Source organism: Enhydra lutris, unplaced genomic scaffold, assembly GCF_002288905.1.
Source record: "Enhydra lutris kenyoni isolate GAN:26980312 unplaced genomic scaffold, ASM228890v2 scaffoldscaffold3, whole genome shotgun sequence".
NCBI classification, from domain to species: Eukaryota; Metazoa; Chordata; class Mammalia; order Carnivora; family Mustelidae; genus Enhydra; species Enhydra lutris.
In genome coordinates this window covers 44,719,121-44,739,388 of record NW_019154087.1, presented here as the reverse complement: position 1 = coordinate 44,739,388, position 20,268 = coordinate 44,719,121, and positions in this window count along the sequence as shown.

Here is a 20,268-nt window from a genome sequence, read left to right as displayed (position 1 = left end):
GGCAGAGAACACCATCAATCAACAAAGAGCAGTATCAGCAATATGGACTCCATTTTCCATTTTTGCTGAAGTGCTTACCTGCCATTGGCCTGGTGACCTGTCTGTGTCTGTTTTTTTAGGTTGCAAGATGAGTTTACTAGTTATCCAAACCACACTCCTTGCCTGAGTTGCTATGTTTCATCTTCTTTAACCCTCATTTAATTTTAAAGATGCAGAGCTTAGTGCTTTGGAAATTACTACAATGAATCCTTCAGTACCTATTTTGCTCATCCTTTGCCCTAATACATACAATTGGGATTAATATTTTCATGTGTTCACCACCTACAGTGAGTGGGTAAAAGTGTTTTATTAAGACATCCACAGTATTTGAAGCAGAGGATTGTGGGTCAGGATGATGCACGCACTTACAGCCAGTGCTTTGCATGAACTTAATTGTTGTGGTTCAGAGTGCTCCCCAAATGCCATGATTAGTCAGTGTTCCTAAAGAGGCCAAATACCAAGAGACTGTAAATGACTCTGGTCCCCGAAGTCCTCAATGTGCTGAGGCTCTGAGTTTAACTCTGGTTAAGCAGGGAGAATATCTCTCTCATCTCCTGTTAGTCACACTTCCTCATGGAGATACCAGTTAGGGCTGCTGGCAGCCTACCTTAGAATCTGTAGCAGAAGCACCTCCTTTATTCTCTTCCTTCAGACTCTTTCCATAGAGGACATCAGTGACTCATGGCATTGGGTCTTGGCCCTCTTCTGAAACAGACTCCTTCCTCAAGTTATGCTTAAAAATAAGCTCATTCAGACAAAGGCCTGAGGGCGCCCACAGCAACAGTTCACCACATATTACCACACATGTCAGAACCCCCACAATGAACCCAGCTAATGCTCAAATTGGGATTCAGTTACATCTTGAAGAATATATGAGTCTTTTGATTTAATCAAATTGAGTGAACTGAATAAAATAAACTTGAAGAATACGCAGTCTTCAAATGTTGCTCTGCATACATAATTTACTTCTACCATTAAAATTGATTAGTATTTGTAGAGGAAATTTCAGGATAGAAAAGAATAAGGTTTGTTTTTCCTTGAAAATCTAATGGACAGTGCCATGGGAATCTTGGAGCTAGAATCAGTGATGATGTCTTTGGGTGCAAGTAACAGAAAACTGACTCAAATTGCCCACTTCACAAGGACTGTAAGGAGAATGGAGTTCCAGTTCTAGGAGTTCTTTAGCATGCTAGATTTATTTCTGTTTCTTTCTTCTTCTCTTGGTTCCTTCCTGACATTTGTTAGTTTTTATCCTCAGGCAAGATCACAGCATCGGTTGGGCGAGGGGAAAGCGCACATCCAAAGAAGACAAAGTCCAGAAGAAGCAGAAGAAACTGTCTTCCTCTCTTTATTTTTGAGTGAGAAAACTTTCCCCTGACACTGCCAAGCAAATTGTCATTTATGTCTCACTGGCCAGAATTAGCTCTCTCAAGTCTGTTCTTAAACCAGTCATTGCAAGAACAATACTAGCTTAATTGGCTTAGGTTAATCACATGGAAGTGGAAGTGAAGTTAGGGAGTTAACCATCAAGACCACTCCAGTGCTTGTGAAATCATGCAGCCTGTCGATGTCTGTGGACACGTTAGGTGTCCCTAGTCTTTGCCCTGTTAGTTCTGTGCTGATGGACCCCTAGAGACACTCATTGTATCACAAGCCCAATAATTGGTGTGTAGGTAGCTACAAACTTAATTAAAGTCTTTTTGGCTTTGATATTCCTTTGAAAAGGTATTCAAACAGAAAATTAATGAAGTCAAATATAATCTCTCTCCTAATCACTCTAAAACCTTTATCTCTAGCTCTTGTTTCTCTTGTGAGCTTTGACTATGCTTATCCAATTACCTACTGGACATTCCTGCAGCAACATCTGTGGTGGATGTGCTAATGTGGCAGTGTCCCCATTTCAGTTGCCTTCTACTGGGCCTTCCTAAAATGTAGGGTCTGGAAAGCAACAAAGAAAATGCAAAGCAAATGCAACAGACTCTCTTATAGCCAGGTTTCTGGGTTCAAAATAGGTTCTACCTACTAGATGCATTCTTGTAAGTTTGGGAAGGCAGAAATGACCACAGGCCATAGTCTGGTTGCTTTGGCTTGTGCTACAACTGAGGAAGGTCATGAACATATTGGGCTTTTCTGCACCTGTGGATCAGGGTCTAGTCCCTCACTGTGGTATGGAGAGCAGTTATAGTGACAGTATGAGCTTCATGATTCTGGATCGCAGTTATGGCAGTGAGTTCTTGCCATTAGGAATTCCTGTGGTGGTCTCCTAATCTTCATCATCTTGATAGTGACAAAGGTAACACCTCCCCTGGCCAACCAGCTCAGTAGTATTTCTCTGGCAGTTTTTTCTGGAGGATCATCCAGGAATCGTCTCCTCTAGTGCTTCCAATTACTTGTAAGCATTTAATTCCCTGTTTTAATTTTTCTTTTCTGCTTAAATTAACTAAAGTGTTTTTTGGCTGAAACATGACTGATACAACATTCATTGTCACTTCAAACCCAATTTGTTTCAAATGAAACAGTAGTCACTCTCTTAACAAACTCTTACACCTGACATCCCAAGTATTGTCACCCACAATTAATTTTTTTCTTCATCTTCTTTCTCTTTCATAGCCAATCAGATCTTTCAGAATGTCTCTTCTTATGCATACCTTTCTTTCTAGTCCTCATGCTGGCATCAAGACTACATATTACCACTTCTCAGGCCTGGAATATTTAAATATGGGCCTACCTCAGAGACAATGTGGGCTTGGTTCCAGACCTACCACAATAAAGCAAATATCGCCATAAAGCAAGGCAAATTAATTTTTTGGTTTCCAGTGTGTATAAAAGTTTTGTTTACACTGTACTTAGTCTGTTAAGTGTGCTTTAAAAAACAACATACATGCCTTAATTTTAAAAAATAGTTTATTACTAAAAAATTATTATCATTACTTGAGCTTTCAACAAATCATAATAACTGATCACAGATCACCATGGCAAATAATAAAATTTGAAATGTGAGAATTACCAAAATGTGACACAGTGACATGAAGTGAGCAAATGTTGTTGGGAAAATGGCACCAATAGACTTGCTTGACACAGAGTTCCTATAAATACTCAATTTGTAAAACAATAACAGCAACAGCAACAACAAAAAAACACAGTAACTGAAATATGGTAAAGTGAAGCATGATAAAACAAGGTATGCCTCTAGTCTCTTGGTGATTCTCAACTCCATTTCTCTGTACTCTTTAATTGGTCATGCCCCAAATGTCAAATTTATTTTCATAAAGTACTGTTTTTATCATATCACTACTAGTAAGTGCAACAAATATTAAATGATTTTTCTAAATTCTTAGCCTTGCTAAGCAGACTCTGCACTTAGCATGAAACCAAGGCACCACTCAATCTAAGGACTCTGAGATGAAAATATGAACAGAAACTAAGACTCAGTTGCTTAACAAACTGCCACCCAACCACCCCTTCTACACTTCTTGAAGTCATTCATGGACTGAGGTTAATAATCCGTTTCTTAGAGTTGCTGTGAGATTAAAAAAAAAAAACAAACTACTACTAATATATTATGTAATAATAATATATATCTGATATATATTATAAAATATTGCATGGAAAAGCTCTACATAAACTTATAAAATGGCATATGAAGCAAGATGGCTTTCAACAAAGAATTAAATAAGTAAATGAATGAATGAAACTTAGGAGTAGTAGGGATCTTAAGACTTCATCTAGTTCATTCCTACTGTTTTTTTTTTTTAAGATTTATTTATTTATTTATTTATTTATTTGACAGACAGAGATCACAAGTAGGCAGAGGCAGGCAGAGAGAGAGGAGGAAGCAGGCTCCCCGCTGAGCAGAGAGCCCAATGCCAGGCTCGATCCCAGGACCCTGGGATCAAGACCTGAGACCCTAACCCACTGAGCCACCCAGGTACCCCCATTCCTCCTATTTTAAAGAAGGTTTTCCTAGAACTAGTTTGGATGATTATAACAAAGAACTCCAGAGAAAATAATTCCTACAATTCAGATTTACTGCAATAAGTTGTTGTCAAAAATCGCCTTCTTGGGAAAAGATGAAAAATTAATTCATAAAAGAAGACATACAAATAACCAATGAACATGTGGGAAAAAATTTCATGTTGATAGTTAAATGCAAATTAAAACCACAGTGAAATATTCTTCATGCATTACATTATGATTATTAAATCAAATAATAGCTAGTGCTGGTAAGTGAGTAGTATGCTCATGTGTTGCTAGTGGGAGTAACTTTAAGCTTTTTGGGAGGCAATGGGTAATAGGTAAAAAAAAAAATCTTATAAATGCATATCCACACTAATCAGTTCTGTTTTTAAAAATTCCCTCCATGGTTCATTCCCATCCCTAGTTATCAAAATGTAAAAATATATTTGCAAGGGTGTTATTCAAGCATTACTTATAAACACCCAAAATTGGAGACAATGTAATCATGGAATTGACTAACTAAATTTTAGCATATTCATGTACAGGATACTATGAGCCTTTTACATATTGTTGTAGAATATTCAAAGTATAATTTTAAAATGTTCATATTAAATTGCTATGAGAAAAGAAAATTATAAAATTATATGTAGAGGACAGAAAAAAAAATTATGCATAGTAAACAAAGCCAGAAAGGGCATATACCAACATGATAATAGGGTTATCTTTGGGTAAAGAGATAATAAAGCTTGTAATTTTGTTTTTTTGTTTGTGGTTTTTTAACTTTTAAAGAGCAAACACACATTAATTTTATAATAAGAAACTTAATGTAATAAGCACTGCATGTTTTATGCAACTGATGAATCGCTAAACTCTATCTCTGCAACTAATAATACACTATATGCTAATTAGATTGAATTTTAAACAAAAAATTAAAAAAACAAGTTGTTATAATTATGTTTATATCTGATGTTAGTTCCTCTTGCTTTTCTAAGTTTTTTAAAAATCATGTCATAAGTTTATTTTTTTTTAAGATTTTTATTTATTTATTTGACACAGAGAGAGAGATCACAAGTAGGCAGAGAGGCAGGCAGAGAGAGAGAGGGAAGCAGGCTTCCTGCCAAGCAGAGAGCCTGATGCAGGGCTCGATCCCAGGACCCTGGGATCATGACCTGAGCTGAAGGCAGAGGCTTAACCCTCTGAGCCACCCACTTTTCTAAGTTTTAATGAAATGGAATATAGTTGATGGCCATCTTTCCTATAGAACATTGACATAATTTATGATCTTTTTAAAGTTCCCTCTTGCATGTAGCAAATGCAAATTTCTTATTTTTTCTCCTAATTTGCATCTTACTTGGCTTCATTGATTCTGTTTGGTATTTATTGTATTATATATAAAAAACTTACTTCTGGGGGCGCCTGGGTGGCTCAGTGGGTTAAGCCGCTGCCTTCGGCTCAGGTCATGATCTCAGAGTCCTGGGATCGAGCCCCGCATCGGGCTCTCTGCTCTCTAGGGGAGCCTGCTTCCTCCTCTCTCTCTGCCTGCCTCTCTGCCTGCTTGTGATCTCTCTGTCAAAAAAAAAAAAAAAAAAATGATGGGATTTGGTGTCTTTGAAAATGACCTTTAAAAAAAGAAAAAAAAAAAAACTTACTTCTGAAGTCATTAACCTCTCTCACCTTTTGGTTTTCTTTGACACGAATTTAGGAAGGAGATGATTCTTTTCCGAAACTGCAATTTCTATCACGAGGTTGGGGTAATCAGTGGCATAAAAAGACATTAGGAACTTAGATTCTGAATACCTGGTTTGAGATCCAGTTCAGTCTTTTCTTAGTTATATAAGTTTTTTTAGGAATCTTTAACCTTTCATAAATTTATATTTCTTGTCTTTAAGTGGTAATAATAACAATCCATCTATCTACCCATCCATAGCTAACTGAAGTCAAGGGGCTGTGTTAATGGCTAAAAGAGATGATATATTGAGGAAACCTTGAAAACCCCAAAGTACCCCTAATATAACACATCTGAATTGTGTATTCTTTTGTCAAGCAGATTGGCAAAGAAACCAAGAAACCTTAGTTTTCCTGAAGACTCAGAATTATGGATGCACAATGTTGGTAATCAGTCATCCCCAGCTTGTCTGCAGTTTCACTTTCTGCAGTTTGTTACCCATGGTCAGTCAAGGTCTGGAAGCAGAGGATCCCTCTTCAGGAATTGTCAGAAGGCCAAAGTAGCCTAGTGCTATGTCAATATGCCTACGTCATTCACCTCATTTCATCTCAACACATAAGCATTTTATCATCCACATTATCACAAGAAGAAGGGAGAGTATAGCAAGGTGTTTTGAGAAAGGGAGACCACAATCACATAACTTTTGTTATAGTCTATTGTTATAATTGTTTTATTTCATTATTATTTATTGTTGTTAATCTCTTACTATGCCTATTTATCAATTAAACATTATCATAGGCGTATATAGGAAAAAACAGTATATATTGGGTTTGGTACTATCCGTGGTTTCAGGTATCCACTGGGAGTCCTAGAATATATCCCCTGCAGATAAGGGGGACTACCAATTGCTCACATCCTAGCTTCCTATTCACTTCTTCTGCCTTTGTCCTTCCTTCTGTCTTCCTCCCCATTAAAAACTCAAATATACTAAGAGGAAGCTTTCACTTTTTAAATAGACTATATTGGCACAGTTTTCTTTTTCATCATCTCTGAAAATTAACATGTGACCAAACATTTCACCTCTGGTAGCAGAGATATGTGGACTATACTCTTCTGTAATGCCAGAAAGGCATAATCCAATTTAGTAGAGGCAAGTAAAGAAAGGAATGGAGATAAATTTCTATGTAAATGTCTCATGTTGGCGTGAGATCATCTATAACCCTCTTATTTGTCAAATAAAGAAATGGAGATTCAGGGAGTTAGAGTCATTTTCTATCACAAAGTTTGTAGCAGAATCAAGACTCAAACCCAGTTCTTCAGAACAAAGCTCAGTATGTTATATCACAGTTTTCCCCAAGCTCAAAAGCTTCAAGATCAGGGAACAAAATTTGCCATCTTCTACTTAGAATATGTCATCAGGCTTTCTGTAAGTATGATTGTATGTGGGAATAAATTAGAATGTGAAACAATTGGCAGATTTTCCAATATTCTCACAGGAAAAATTCATTATTATCCAATCAAAGTATCCCTATCAGTCAATGTTAAGGCTCAGTAATAAATTATATAAGCCAGTCATTTTGGTTTATAGTGGGTGGATATATCTGATTGCATTTATCCAGTGGTATTGCCTTATTTGTAAAAGATAAGTCGGGGATTGCCATCTTGAGTTTTTCTTCTTGGTTATGCTCCAACCCTCACTCCAGATTTTACAGTAATTAATGCAAAGGGGGCTTTCTTTTCTTTTTTGGATTGCAGATGTGAGTGTGTTAAAGTTTCTAGGGACAGAAAAGATAAGTGGCTGCTGCTTTGTTTTCTCTTGCTTCCTCCATATATGAAACCATTCTGATAGATCTGCAGGAAGAGATTTAGTCACAGATGGCAGAGGTCAGTGTCTTGTGTATTCAATGTAGTCAATAATAAAGTCAGGACTTATGCTAACTGAATGTTAATAAGGAAGCACAAGGACCTTGGAAAGTCATTATGTCTGGTCATTTGCTTCATAATATTACTCTAACAGGCTCAGGAGGCCAATGCAAAGAGATTTTTAAACGAGTATCAAGAAAAGGCCAGAAAAATAAGGAAACAATTGAAATGCTATATAAATTATAAGGTTCATGTGATATACTATACCACAGCAGCAGCAGAATTTTAAAATGTAGTTTCTATGTAGCAGAGGGACTAGTATTATTTCTTACTGAAGGAAATCTGGTCTTTATCCAAATCAAAATGTTATATTTTTCTTGTCTAAATAGTATGATTCCTTCTAAATATAGTGGGCTCTGACAGGTACTAATTAAAGGTCCTTTGAATGAAGCTAGTTATGTAAAACTGGCAGTATTTTTCATGGAAGAATATTTATGCATCACTGCATTTGGATAAGTAGGTGGGGAGAAGCTAAGACCCAGTGACTGGTACAGGCAATGCTTATAAATGTAAAGGAGCTTCAGTCTCCCATTCTGTACATTTTCCTCCTAAACTTCATTTCTTCACAGTATGAAGATTAACACTGTACCTATGAGTTCAGTCCGAGCTTGGGCTTCATCCTTTCCTTTCTGACCTTTCATTCTCTATCTTCAGTGGGTCATGATGCCCATACAGCAGAGAAGGAAACCACAGTGACACAAGTTAGACACATTCACAGAAAAAGAATAAAGTTGTCACTGTGCAATAATTAGGCCCAAAAGGGGAAGCACTATCAGTTGCACTGTCCCTAAGGAGGAAGCATCCCAGTTCCTCAGGGGAGGGAGGAGTGCTGAGATCTTTTCTCCATACTAATTTATAAGTACTGGGAGAGACGCACTTCACCAAAGGTCCTGCTAATTAACTAATGTTAAAAGAGAATCACACAAGGGTGCCTGGGTGACTCGGTGGGTTAAGCTTCCGCCTTCGGCTCAGGTCATGATCTCAGGATCTTGGGATCGAGCCCCACATCAAGACTCTCTGCTCAGCAGGAAGCCTGCTTCTTCTTCTCACACTCTCACACTCCTCCCAGGCTTCTGTTGCCTCTCTTGCTGTGTCTCTCTCCATCAAATAAAATCTTTTAAAAAAAGAAAAAAAGAGAGAGAGAGAATCGCACAATTTTAAAACTTGGAGTCCTTTAGACTTTAAGAGTTCCTTAATTTTAGAATCTCTATGATGTGGTCTTGTTGGTTTATATATCCATCCATTGATTCCACATTTATAGAACATAGGTTCCATTCTTTTGGCGTTGTGTTATTGACCAGGAGATAGAACAAATCTAGTTCTTGTTCCTTTGTGATGTCAGCAGCTACTGATGCTCTAAACTTAGATCTACTTATTCACTGGGGGTATAAAATGGTGTTATTCTGATTCCTTCATTTTATCTAATCCTATGATTTGGTTTTTATTTATTAGCTGGAGAAGTTTATTAAAAGTTTATAAAGGAAAGAAGTCCCCTTATATATCATTTGGTTACCTGGTGATAATGCTGTGTTTTTACTTACCCAATATTTAAAAAAAAAAGCAGGGGTCTTTTGAACTCATGGGTTTCAAAGGTAATTTCAGTATATTTGATGGTTTTTAGTACCAATGCTTATCCTTATTGGAGTTTAAATAAGTTTCATCTTTGGCCAATGAGGGCCTCATAAATTAGTTTTTGAGACCTTTTTTTTTTCCCTAAAGATTTTCTTTATGTATTTGACAGAGAGAGAGAGAGTGTGTACAAGCAGGCAGAACAGCAGAGGGACAGGGAGAAGCAGGCTCCCCACTGAAGAGGGAGCCCTGATGCGGGGCTCTATCCCAGTACCCTGGGATCATGACCTGAGCTGAAAATAGTCGCTTAACCAGTTGAGCCACCGATGTGACCAGTTTTTTAGTCTTTTTGACATGATCCTGATAGCCTTGGATTCCTTGCTATCCATTTGATATGTCAAGATGTTGCAAGGTCATCTTGTACATTTCCTAATCCTGACCTGAATCAGCCATGTCTTTAAAAGCTCTGGTTTCTTTTGATGGAGATGATTTTTCAAGAACATAGTCTATCTTGCTAGAGTTTCTTATTTCTACTTGAGTGCTTATTTTTGCAGGTCTTTTATTAGAAATATCTAGGGTATATACAACATGTATATGTGATATATGCTAATATGCATATGTGTATGTAATATATATGTAAATATTTATAGTATGAATAATATATAATATGCATTATATGTTTTATTATACAAATATAAAGATATAAAACTGAAATAATTTTTTCATATGTAACCACAAAATGCTTATAAATTTATACCAATATTTCCAATTTATATTTAGGATTAAAGTGGTTTTACTTATCTGCAATGCAATCTATATTATATCTTTAGCCTCTTAATTCCAATCAAGAATCTTAGCTCTCAAGGACACTGGGGTTAATAGAACTAGAAAATTCCCATCATTATTTGTTATTACTCTTTATATATACACGAGTGACAGAACAATACTAAACTACTACTGCCAATTCTAAAATAACTAAAAATAATTATTTTTATTAGTTAATAATTAAATATAGTAATTATTATTTGCATGTGTTTGTTTCATACTCCCTTCATTTTAATGGTATACTGAATCTACATTGTCAGATCACATAGCCATTACATACTACAATCTTCCCCTCTTAATCTTCACTAAATCTTAATTTTGTAAGTAGATGCATATCTAATACTTGCCACCAATCTTTAGTCATGTGTCTTGTTTGAAACTTGTTCCCTGGTAGATTGTTCGAGAAGCACTGTTAAGGACAACAGGACTTGAATTATTGCTTGCTCTCTCTTTTTCACTTGAAACTCAGTCTGAAGATAGAATCTATGCTTGTAAGGGCCTACTTAGCCAGAGCAACTCCATCTCAGTAAAACAGCCATTTTGTTGTTTGTGTAGTAAACTTAAATTGACCCTGTCCCCCCAGAGGAACTTACTTAGAAACAAGTCTGGGAAACCAGTAAAATATGGTTGACCAGTCCCTCATAAAAGAACCCAAATACAAGGACAGGTCAGGTCAGATGGAGACATCCAGTCAGTAAAGCACACATACTATCTCCCTAACCACCAAAGAATGTAAACCCTGCCTTTTGGGCGCCAAACTTGGGCACCAATTCTGACCAAAGTGATAGGCTAGTCAAACAGCTACTATAGGGTAAATTGTAATTCAATTGCCCACCCATGTGTGACCTAACATGACTATGCAACTTTCTCTGTGTGTTACAATCTCATTGGCCAGGGTCAACCACATGGCCTTTGCCCTATAAAAGCTAGTCTGTGAGGCTGTGGCGGGGGGTGGGGGTGTCGCTCTCTCTGTAAGAGACGGCCCCGGCCAGTCGGTTTGATTCTCGGTGCTGGTGCAAAATAAAGCTTTGCTTAACCTTCGCTTTGTATCAGTCTCGCTCCTTTGATCACAGACCCCATCATGCTTCCTATTTTTTTTTCCTTAAGTATTTTAAATTAGTAACTCAGTTGACTTTTGGCATACAGTGTTGTTGAAAAACTTGGTGACAATCTAATAGTCCAATCTATTACATAAGTTATGCGCTCTTTTAGTCTATATTCCAAAAGAATTTTTTTCTTTTTCTTTAAATTCCTGTTTTTCTTTTTAAAGATTTTATTTATTTATTTGACAGACAGAGATCACAAGTAGGGAGAGAGGCAGACAAAGAGATAGGGAAGCAGGCTCCCCACAGAGCAGAGAACCTGATGATCCCGGGACCCTGAGATCATGACCTGAGCTAAAGGCAGAGGCTTAACCCACTGAGCCACCCAGGCACCCCTCCTGCTTAATTTTTATGAGAATATGCAGGTTTTTTTTTTTGGGGGGTCATTTTCGGTTTATATTTTCAGGTGTATGGTGTGCATTTTCAACATGTGGGCTCAATTCTCTTTTACTTCAGTAATTTGTTTTGATTTACACTCTCTAGTATTTGTTTTAATACTTATTAACATCAGCTTTTATAAGATATTCCTATTACCCATATATTGGGTCCTCTTAGTCAGTCTCCAACACCTGTTTTCTTTCCCAAATCACTTTCATCTATTTTTCATTTATTTTTGTTTTTTAATATTTTTCTTTTTTATCTTCTATTTCTATTATGTATAATTTGTGGTGCTTATTTATTCTTGTTTTCTTTTCATTTAGTCTTAATTTCTAAAATAATTTTTCTTCATTTTTAATTACTTCCTGAATGTTAGTATGTCAATTCTGAGTGATTCTCAATAGGATTTATGTTTCATATTGCATGGTGTTCTTACTGCCTTTAGCACATTTTGAAATATTTTATTTCAGTTTTGGTCTGTTTTTGAGTGAATCTTTTTGCAGAATTTTATTTTCTATAGCTGTGCTGTCCAATACAGTACCTACTAGCCTCATGTAGCTATTTAGAGTTAAGTTAATCAAAATGTAATAAAATTAAACATTTGTTTCCTCGAGCTCACTCGTCAATAGCCACATGTGTTTAATAGTTACTATACTGGACTGCACAGATACAGAACAATTCTGTCATTGAAGAAAATTTTATTGGACAGCCCTGGACTGTAGAGATGTTACTCTGCTCCTCATTTTTTTTTTTCCTTTATAGTAACTATCTAAGACGTAGACCTCAAAACTTTACTGCTACTCACCCTGACTTGAATTTAATGTTTCAAATTGTTAGGAGATTTGGTTTAGACAGCTTTCCTAAACTCACAGAACTCCCTCTTCTCTTTTTTTATTGTTTGCTTATTTTCATGTAGTGCTAAAAAGCATGGTTTTAAAAGTATTCCTGGCTTGATTGCTAAGATTTCTTGACAGTTTTCCCTGGATCCACTTTTATCTGGACCATTTCCTTTCTTTGTCTCTACTGTCCTTATCCTTCTTTATTTTGATTCTACTCTCAGCAGTTTCTCCTCATTATGAGACCCTGTCCTGGATGGGATCCCTGGCTGGCTGGTTTCATGTTGTGCACAGTGGCTGAACTGCTCCAGACCTTTGGGGTTGTTCCTTAAGCTGCTTGTACTTATACACTATTAGATTGAGCAAAACCACCTCGGTATCAGTCACAACTCTTGAGCTGGCCTTCCATGATTTCCGGTAATACTGGCTGGCTATTTTGAAGTTCTCCTTTCTCAGTCCACAGACCTCTGTTGTTATCTTCTGCTTCTTGCAGTAATGGTAGCAGGCAGGTTTTATGGCTGGTGATGGTTTGTCCTCACTTGCTTGTATTTTGGATTCATATAACCTCATTTTGTTGTAAGCCTTGTCCCTGAGTTTTTGATTTGGCTCTCTAGTTGTTCTGTGGTAATGAGAGAATTGAGCATATTCTAAGCCTCTGCTACTACTGCCATTGCCACCTCTGCCAATCCACTCCTCATCAATTCCTTTCAAGAATAAATTATTTGAAAATCATTGTAAACTTCTCTGCTTCAAGGGAGAGAACTGTCTCTTCACAATGGTCTTCACAACTGTCTTGCTGTAGTTTGAGCCAAGTATCTGGGCTTCAATCAGGATCTAGCTTGAAGTAAAAAGTTGTTAATAAACCATGCAGGTCATACTCCAGCCAGTTTACTCTGGGTGCAACACACAATGGTTGACTTTTCATTTCATTTGGAAATACATCTTAAAATCTTTTCCAGCCCAGGGGCTATATGTCTACTGTGGACATGTAATACATGTTGCTTATTTAGCTAGCTGCTGATAATCCCATCTCATATAATAAACCTACTAATGGTGTAAAATTCAAAGTTGAAAGCATCTTCACAGATCTTCTAACATAGAGTTTCTCATTAGGCACTGTGGACATTTTGTGCTAGATAATTCATTGTTGTAGGGATTGTCCCATGCACTGGAGGATGTTTAGTAGCACCCCTGGCCTCTACCCACTAGATGTCAGTAGCACCTCCCAATTGTTAAACCAAAAATATCTCCAGAGATAGAGAGAATGGGACTGGGGGTAGAGGTGAGGATTGCCTCCTGTTGAGAACCACTGTAATAGTCTCTTACTGAAGCTGAAGAACAGGCAGAGAGGAACAGTCATCTATATAAAGTCACGTGACTATGTCTGTTTACTAACTCTTCTGGAGGACATCATCATAAAACATAATTATGCCTAATTATGGTTCATCTTTGAAACTGAGTATTTAGAAGATTTTGAAAAAAATTAAATAAATATAAGATTTTGGTAATTGGGATAAAAACTTTTTTTGAAACAAAATATTTTTTAGGCCAACTTTATTATGGATATTTATCATAAAAAGAAACAGTGTTCAGTGTTGGCTCTTGAAATGAAGACTAAAACACTCCAGGAATGTCTTTGGACTTTGAGAGAAATGTGGAAAATAGTTGTTTGGATAATAAGATCCTTTGGGTTTGTTGATTTCTAGGATTATTTTGAGACTGCCCCCCCAATTTTTTGAATTTTCTTTGAGAGTTTCAGGAAGAAGAAAAAAGTGTGCTAACATATCTTTTTAACTGGTGGGAATAATCCTAAATCCAATCTGGTAATGCTTTTATCACCATCTGCTGGAGACTTTTGACAATATATTGTTCCAAATTTTGTATTTGGGAAATTTGACAGAAATGAGAAATGAGAAAGAGAAGGAGGGAGGGAAATGAATACACAATGTACCTTAGCAAGTTCAGCATAGGTTTATTACTAAATATTTCTTCATGGTGGCATCAATGACTCTTTTTGATGTTTTATCATGTATTGCTGTTTTCCTTCTCATATCTTTCTCAAAACTCTAAGTTTTAGATATACTAGAAGAAGAATGTGGAGACTTTCATAAAACTTTGCTGCAATTAAGCTGGACTGTAATTTTATATATATATATATATATATATATATATATATTTATTTATTTATTTATTACAGGTTATAGAATGGTATAGATGTACAAAAGCTATGGGGTTTTGTGTGGTTTTTTTTTCCTTTTTTCCTTTCCTTTCCATAGATGTCAGGCAATGGGATTTGTCTCATAGGTAAGTTCCATTTAAAAGATACCTTTTCACACTTATCATATGATCTCACTGATATGTAGAATTTAAGAAACAAAAAAGAGGATCATAGGGGAAGCGAGGGAAAAAAGAAAGCAAAATGAAATAAGAGACTCTTAATCATAGGAAACAGACTGAGATTTCCTGGAAGGGCGAGGGGTGGAGAGATGGGGTAACTGGGTGATGGACATTAAGGAGGGCATGTGATGTAATGAGCGCTGGCTATTATCTAAAAGTGAAGAATTACTGATCTCTACCTCTGAAACAAAAAATACATTATATGCTAATTAATTGAATTTAAATAAAAATTAAAAAAATAAAACACACTTTTTCATTAGTTTAGAAATTAATCACTCTCTCCTCATGGAAATCCAATATAAGTGTTTCTTAAATTGCATTTCAGTTAGTGGTAAATTATGTTTGAATAAGTTGGAGGGAAAGGAAGTGAAATAGAGGGGCGAATAACATTTGTTGAGCCCAAAATGTAAATATGCTATCTCCTATAGCCCTTAAAGCAACTCTAGGTATAGGTATTCTCATCCCCATTTTTCAGATCAGGAATATTCTAATACACATATATATACATATATATATAATATCATATATGTGAAGCTCTTTTATATGCTTTACAGTAACAAATCACTTCAAAGATATTGAACATGTATCAGGGATGTCTAACAACTGATTTGGTAGCCTTTTATTAATATTTATGCATGAATGTTCTATAGACTTAAAGCTCTTCATATGTGTGTCATCCAATGAAGCTCCATAAAAGAAGGGACTTTATAGTCTAATTTACTTATGAACAATGCATGGTAGGTAATAAATGCTTGAAAAATATTTCTTGAATGAATTAATATATCAAGACTATAATAATGTTCATCTCAAAGAATTGTAAAAACTGAATGAGATAATGCAGCAAAGCACAAGACCCTGTGTGGACATCCCATGAGTGCTCATTCCTTCTCCTTCCTGAACAAACTCCTACAGTTCATGTATGTACCCATCCATGACACACATTTGTGACTGACATTACTTTGAGGTTAAATCTTCACCAGCTATTCTTGCTAGGCCTGGATCAAGTCACTCCAGCCCGTGGAATGGAAGTATCCATTGTTTTTCAGAGTCCATAGTCTCTCATGGTTCAATCCATTGAAAAATCAGTGGCTTCTGAGACAACTCAAATTCTAAAGGCCTGCATATGAAATTAGGCTAGCAAGTATGATTCCAACTGTAGGGCACAGAGCATGAGACATGTGCTTGAATTGTTCAAGAGGCATTGAAAGGAAGATTTTTGGGGAAAAGGAGTATGGGAGGAAATGAACATTAGAGAACCATTTACCTGTTGGTGTGGTTACTCTTCATTAAAATTCATAGCGCCTGCATCAGTGCTTTGGGGCTGAGAGACTAAGTCTTTCCAAATGTTCATTGCAAATATGGTGTTCAGGTGCTCCTCTTGAACTCCCATTGAGTTATAAAACTAATTTTATTTCATTGAATTTGTCATGCAGCTCCGTCCTGATGAACATATGACAGAGAGAGAAACAGAACAATTTTCTGCACTTTCCTTTTTTATCTTTAATTTCAAACCTAGCTCCCCTCTGCATTTGGGAGACAGAAGCTTAGATTTTTAATATGTACAGTTATGTGCATTTTAACAAACTTTAAACTTCAGAGATTAACTATGCCTTCCTGTTCTGCAGTGTGCTCACTTCTGCATGCATAATAATGAAGATTGAGAACAGGGGAGAGAGAAATGCTCCTGTACGGCAATTATGTCTGGGAAAGAGAATTTAGCTTCATCAAGTTTACTGATAATCCTGAATCTTCATATGGAAATGTAACTCATTTTTCTGAGATGCCTACCATATACGTTTCAGAATATTAAAAAAAAAAAAAAGAGGGCATATATTTTTCCCTGGCACCCCCCACTTGTAATGAAAACTATTTTAACATAAAACTCCTAATACTGATGAACTGGAGGGGATGTATTAATGACGGTTAATTTTGTATAGAGAAGAGTGAAGATCTGCATCTTCACTTCATGAAAAGAAAGTTATCGAGGCTTTTTGGTAAATCATAATGTTTTCACTTGGGAGGGATATTCTTTTTGAGAAAGTGTTTTGGGAATCATGAAGTGCCAATCAAACATTAGTACCTATAGCCAAAGATTGATTTTTTTTAATTTTATTTATTTATTTGACAGACAGAGATCACAAGTAGACGGAGAGGCAGGCAGAGAGAGAGAGGAAGAAGCAGGCTCCCTGCTGAGCAGAGAGCCCGATGTGGGGTTCAATCCCAGGACCCTGGGATCATGACCTGAGCCGAAGGCAGAGGCTTTAACCCACTGAGCCACCCAGGTGCCCCAGATTGATTATTTTTAATAAAACTTGAGTTTTGCCCAGATCTCACATAACATACCTATGACGTATACAACATTTACCTGCTTCTTACCTACCTGAAACTTTAGGGTCCTCCCATCCTCCACACCCACATGAAAAAGGATGATGTTAAACTGGGCGGCTGTCTGTTGTGCTCAGAAATAAGTTTGTCAACCACCATCTCCAGCTGTCCTTCAATGCCCTTGTCCTTTCCCATGTCCATTTCCCCAACTCTTCCCCTACTATCTTTTGAGTTTCTCTAGGAAAGAGACATTCTTATTCATGTTTGTGTCTCTACAATCACCTGACACATTACCTGGCTCATCCTTGATGATGAGTAGATAGTTGTTAAACTGAATTCCTGGATTCTGCTTCGTCATCCAGTGTGCTGGCGGTCATCTGGGAATTCCAGCAGCAGCCTGTGAGGGGTCTCATCTTAGTTATTAATGACACAGAGATTCTTTCATGGAATTTAATCTTTCATGGAGTAGAGGGCTGAGAATGAATGAGCTCTAATATTTCTTAAGCTTCTAGAGACTTTGTATCATTTTTGTTAAAGTGGGTTGTAGACTCAAGACAGACTTGGGTATGAATCTTGATTTTGTTGCCTGGTGGTAGTGTTGCCTTGGGAAAGTAAGTTTCAGGGCCTAAACTGGAGGTGCTCAGTAAGTGTATGTTGAAAGAGTTAATGATCTCTAAACCTCATTTTTCTTATCCCTAAAATGGGAAAATAATATGTATCTAGCAGTGTTGTTAAATACCCTACTTGGCAAACTCAGAATGTAGGAAATTATTTTGATATAAACATACTTTTGGATATTCACCTGTCATTTTTTCAGTGTCCTTTCTACATACTTGTAATCTTCTAAGTTATCTCTCTCTCTCCCTCTCTCTCTCTATATATATATGTATTACATTATATATTGTATTACAATTACATTGTATATATATCATTATATATAGAGAGATACATTATCACATATATTATTTATTATATAGAGATATATTATATTAATATATATTAATTTCAGAGGAGAGTAACACCTGATATTATTTTTTATATTAATATGATCCCTGTTTCTACAACATGCTGTTTAATTTTGCCTCATAACAACCACCTGAGGTTATTAATACTATTATCCACATTTTGCAGACCAGAAGCCTGAGTCCTAGATAGAAATTTGATTTCCCCAGAGTTATAGCAGTATCCGAAGTTTTACTAGAACCAAGATCTCCTGACTTAAAATCTGACAGGCTTTGACTTTTGTCCTATTGCCTTCTCAGTGATCAGGATTTCTAAAATGAAGCAAAATATTTATTTATCTCTGCACCCCAGTTCTTTTTGATGAAACACAAAGGAGAGAAGACTGGAATCCTAGTTTATTGAGTGGCTTTTATGCTGATACACTTAAGTTATTTTTTTGATCATCGAAATTTGTTTGTGGGTGGAATGAAGAAGAGGAGTAGGGAAAGAGCCCATTAAGCCTGACAGCTGTGTTTGTGTTTGTAGCTGTTGATATGCAGGGAGACCCAATTTGCTGGCTAAGAGTTGGTCTCACGGTCACTGAGTACATTAGGTCCTAAGAACACAACAGCTTCCCTTGCGAGCATTTAAGGATTTGTTGGAGTTTAGAAGGTACATGGAAGTCCTACTCAATTTGGGATTCTTAAATCTCTCTCACTCTTTTCCTGTATTAGACAGAAATTCATGCCTGACAGACTCCAGCAAGCAGGTTTGCTATGATGGGGCTGGGCAAGATGAGGTGAAACTATTGATTGTTTCAAGAAGTAGAGGGCACCTGGGTAACTCAGTCCATTACACGGCTGCTTTTGGCTCCAGTCATGGTCACAGGGTCCAGGGATGGAGTCCTGCATCAGGCTCCTTGCTGAGTGGAGAGCCTGCTTCTCCCTCTGCCCCTCCTCCCATTTGCTTTCTCATTTTCTCCCCCTCTTTGTCTCACCCTCAAATAAGTAAGTAAAATCTTAAAAAAAGTAGTAGTAGAATAGAATATTGGTTAAGTGTGGTTTCTGGAGCCAATGAGTATCCACTATGTGCGGGGTACAGGGGACAAAGCAGTGGGAAAAAAAAAATCCCTCCTTTCATGGAACTTACATTTTAGGGGGAAGAGGCAAATAAAAGAGTAATTAAATAAGTAAATGATATAGTATATTAGACACTTACCTGTGCTGTGGACAAAAATCAGTCAGGGAAAGGGACAGGGATGCTATTAATCCCTATTCTTCGGCCTGTGGTCAGTTTTCATGACTCAGCTTTCCAATGTGTCAACTTCTAATTCTTTCACTGTCTTGATTCTCCTTTTCTAACGCTTTCCTTCTTTTTTCCAGGCAAGAAAAGGATTTATAGGTTGCATCTGGTATGGACAGAGTAAGTAGTCATCAATATGGTATGGATTTGAGTGTGAATACAGAAAAGAAATGAAAAGAGAATTATTTAGAAGTAAGTAGATATTTAAAGTCTATATTGAAATTAATCTATCTTTCTTTTTTGGCTTGATTTTTCCTGAATTTTGTACATCTGTAATATTGAATTGACTTGTGTCTTATTCACCAAACTCAGTAAGGCGGGCACTAGGGGTATATGAACAAAAAACCCAGTCCCCACCATAGAAAACCTCCCTGCCCAATGGAGTGACATTTATATTTCCACATACATTCTTTCTTTTTTCAAAAGAGATTTGGGCATCTGTCCATTAGAATGGAGTAAACACTATACAAACACATGAAAGAAAACCAGGACTAAGGAACAGAGGAGGCCGAACCACATCACAGTGACAAGGGTCAAACACTCCAGAAGCCTCAGAGCTTTCCAGCACTCAGGGTCAAGGGGAGGACACCTACCAATTTATAGAAAAGAGGGTTTCTTTCATCAAATTTCTTAAAGAAATTCTTCATGTTGGACAGTCAATAGGGAACAGGAAATAGTGTAATGGACAATTCCTTATTAATATCTTTAGAACAAATGCAGAATTTTGTCAATGTTGGGTGTGACCAGGAATATTCTTCCATCAGTCTCCTTCAATCCTCTTAATTTTCTGGAAAGGTCAAAGGACAGGGCCCTGGAAACCTGGTTGAAACCATGAGGAGATATAAGGTTTCCTTTGTGAAGGCAGGTAAAAGCTTGGGGCCTTCAAAGAGCAGGAGAGAGATTTTCTCATTCCCTGAGCCAACCCTCTAGTGTTGACCCTCCACATCAATGACTTCCAAACATTTTTGACCATGTTCCCAAGTTAGAAATATATTTTATACTGCCA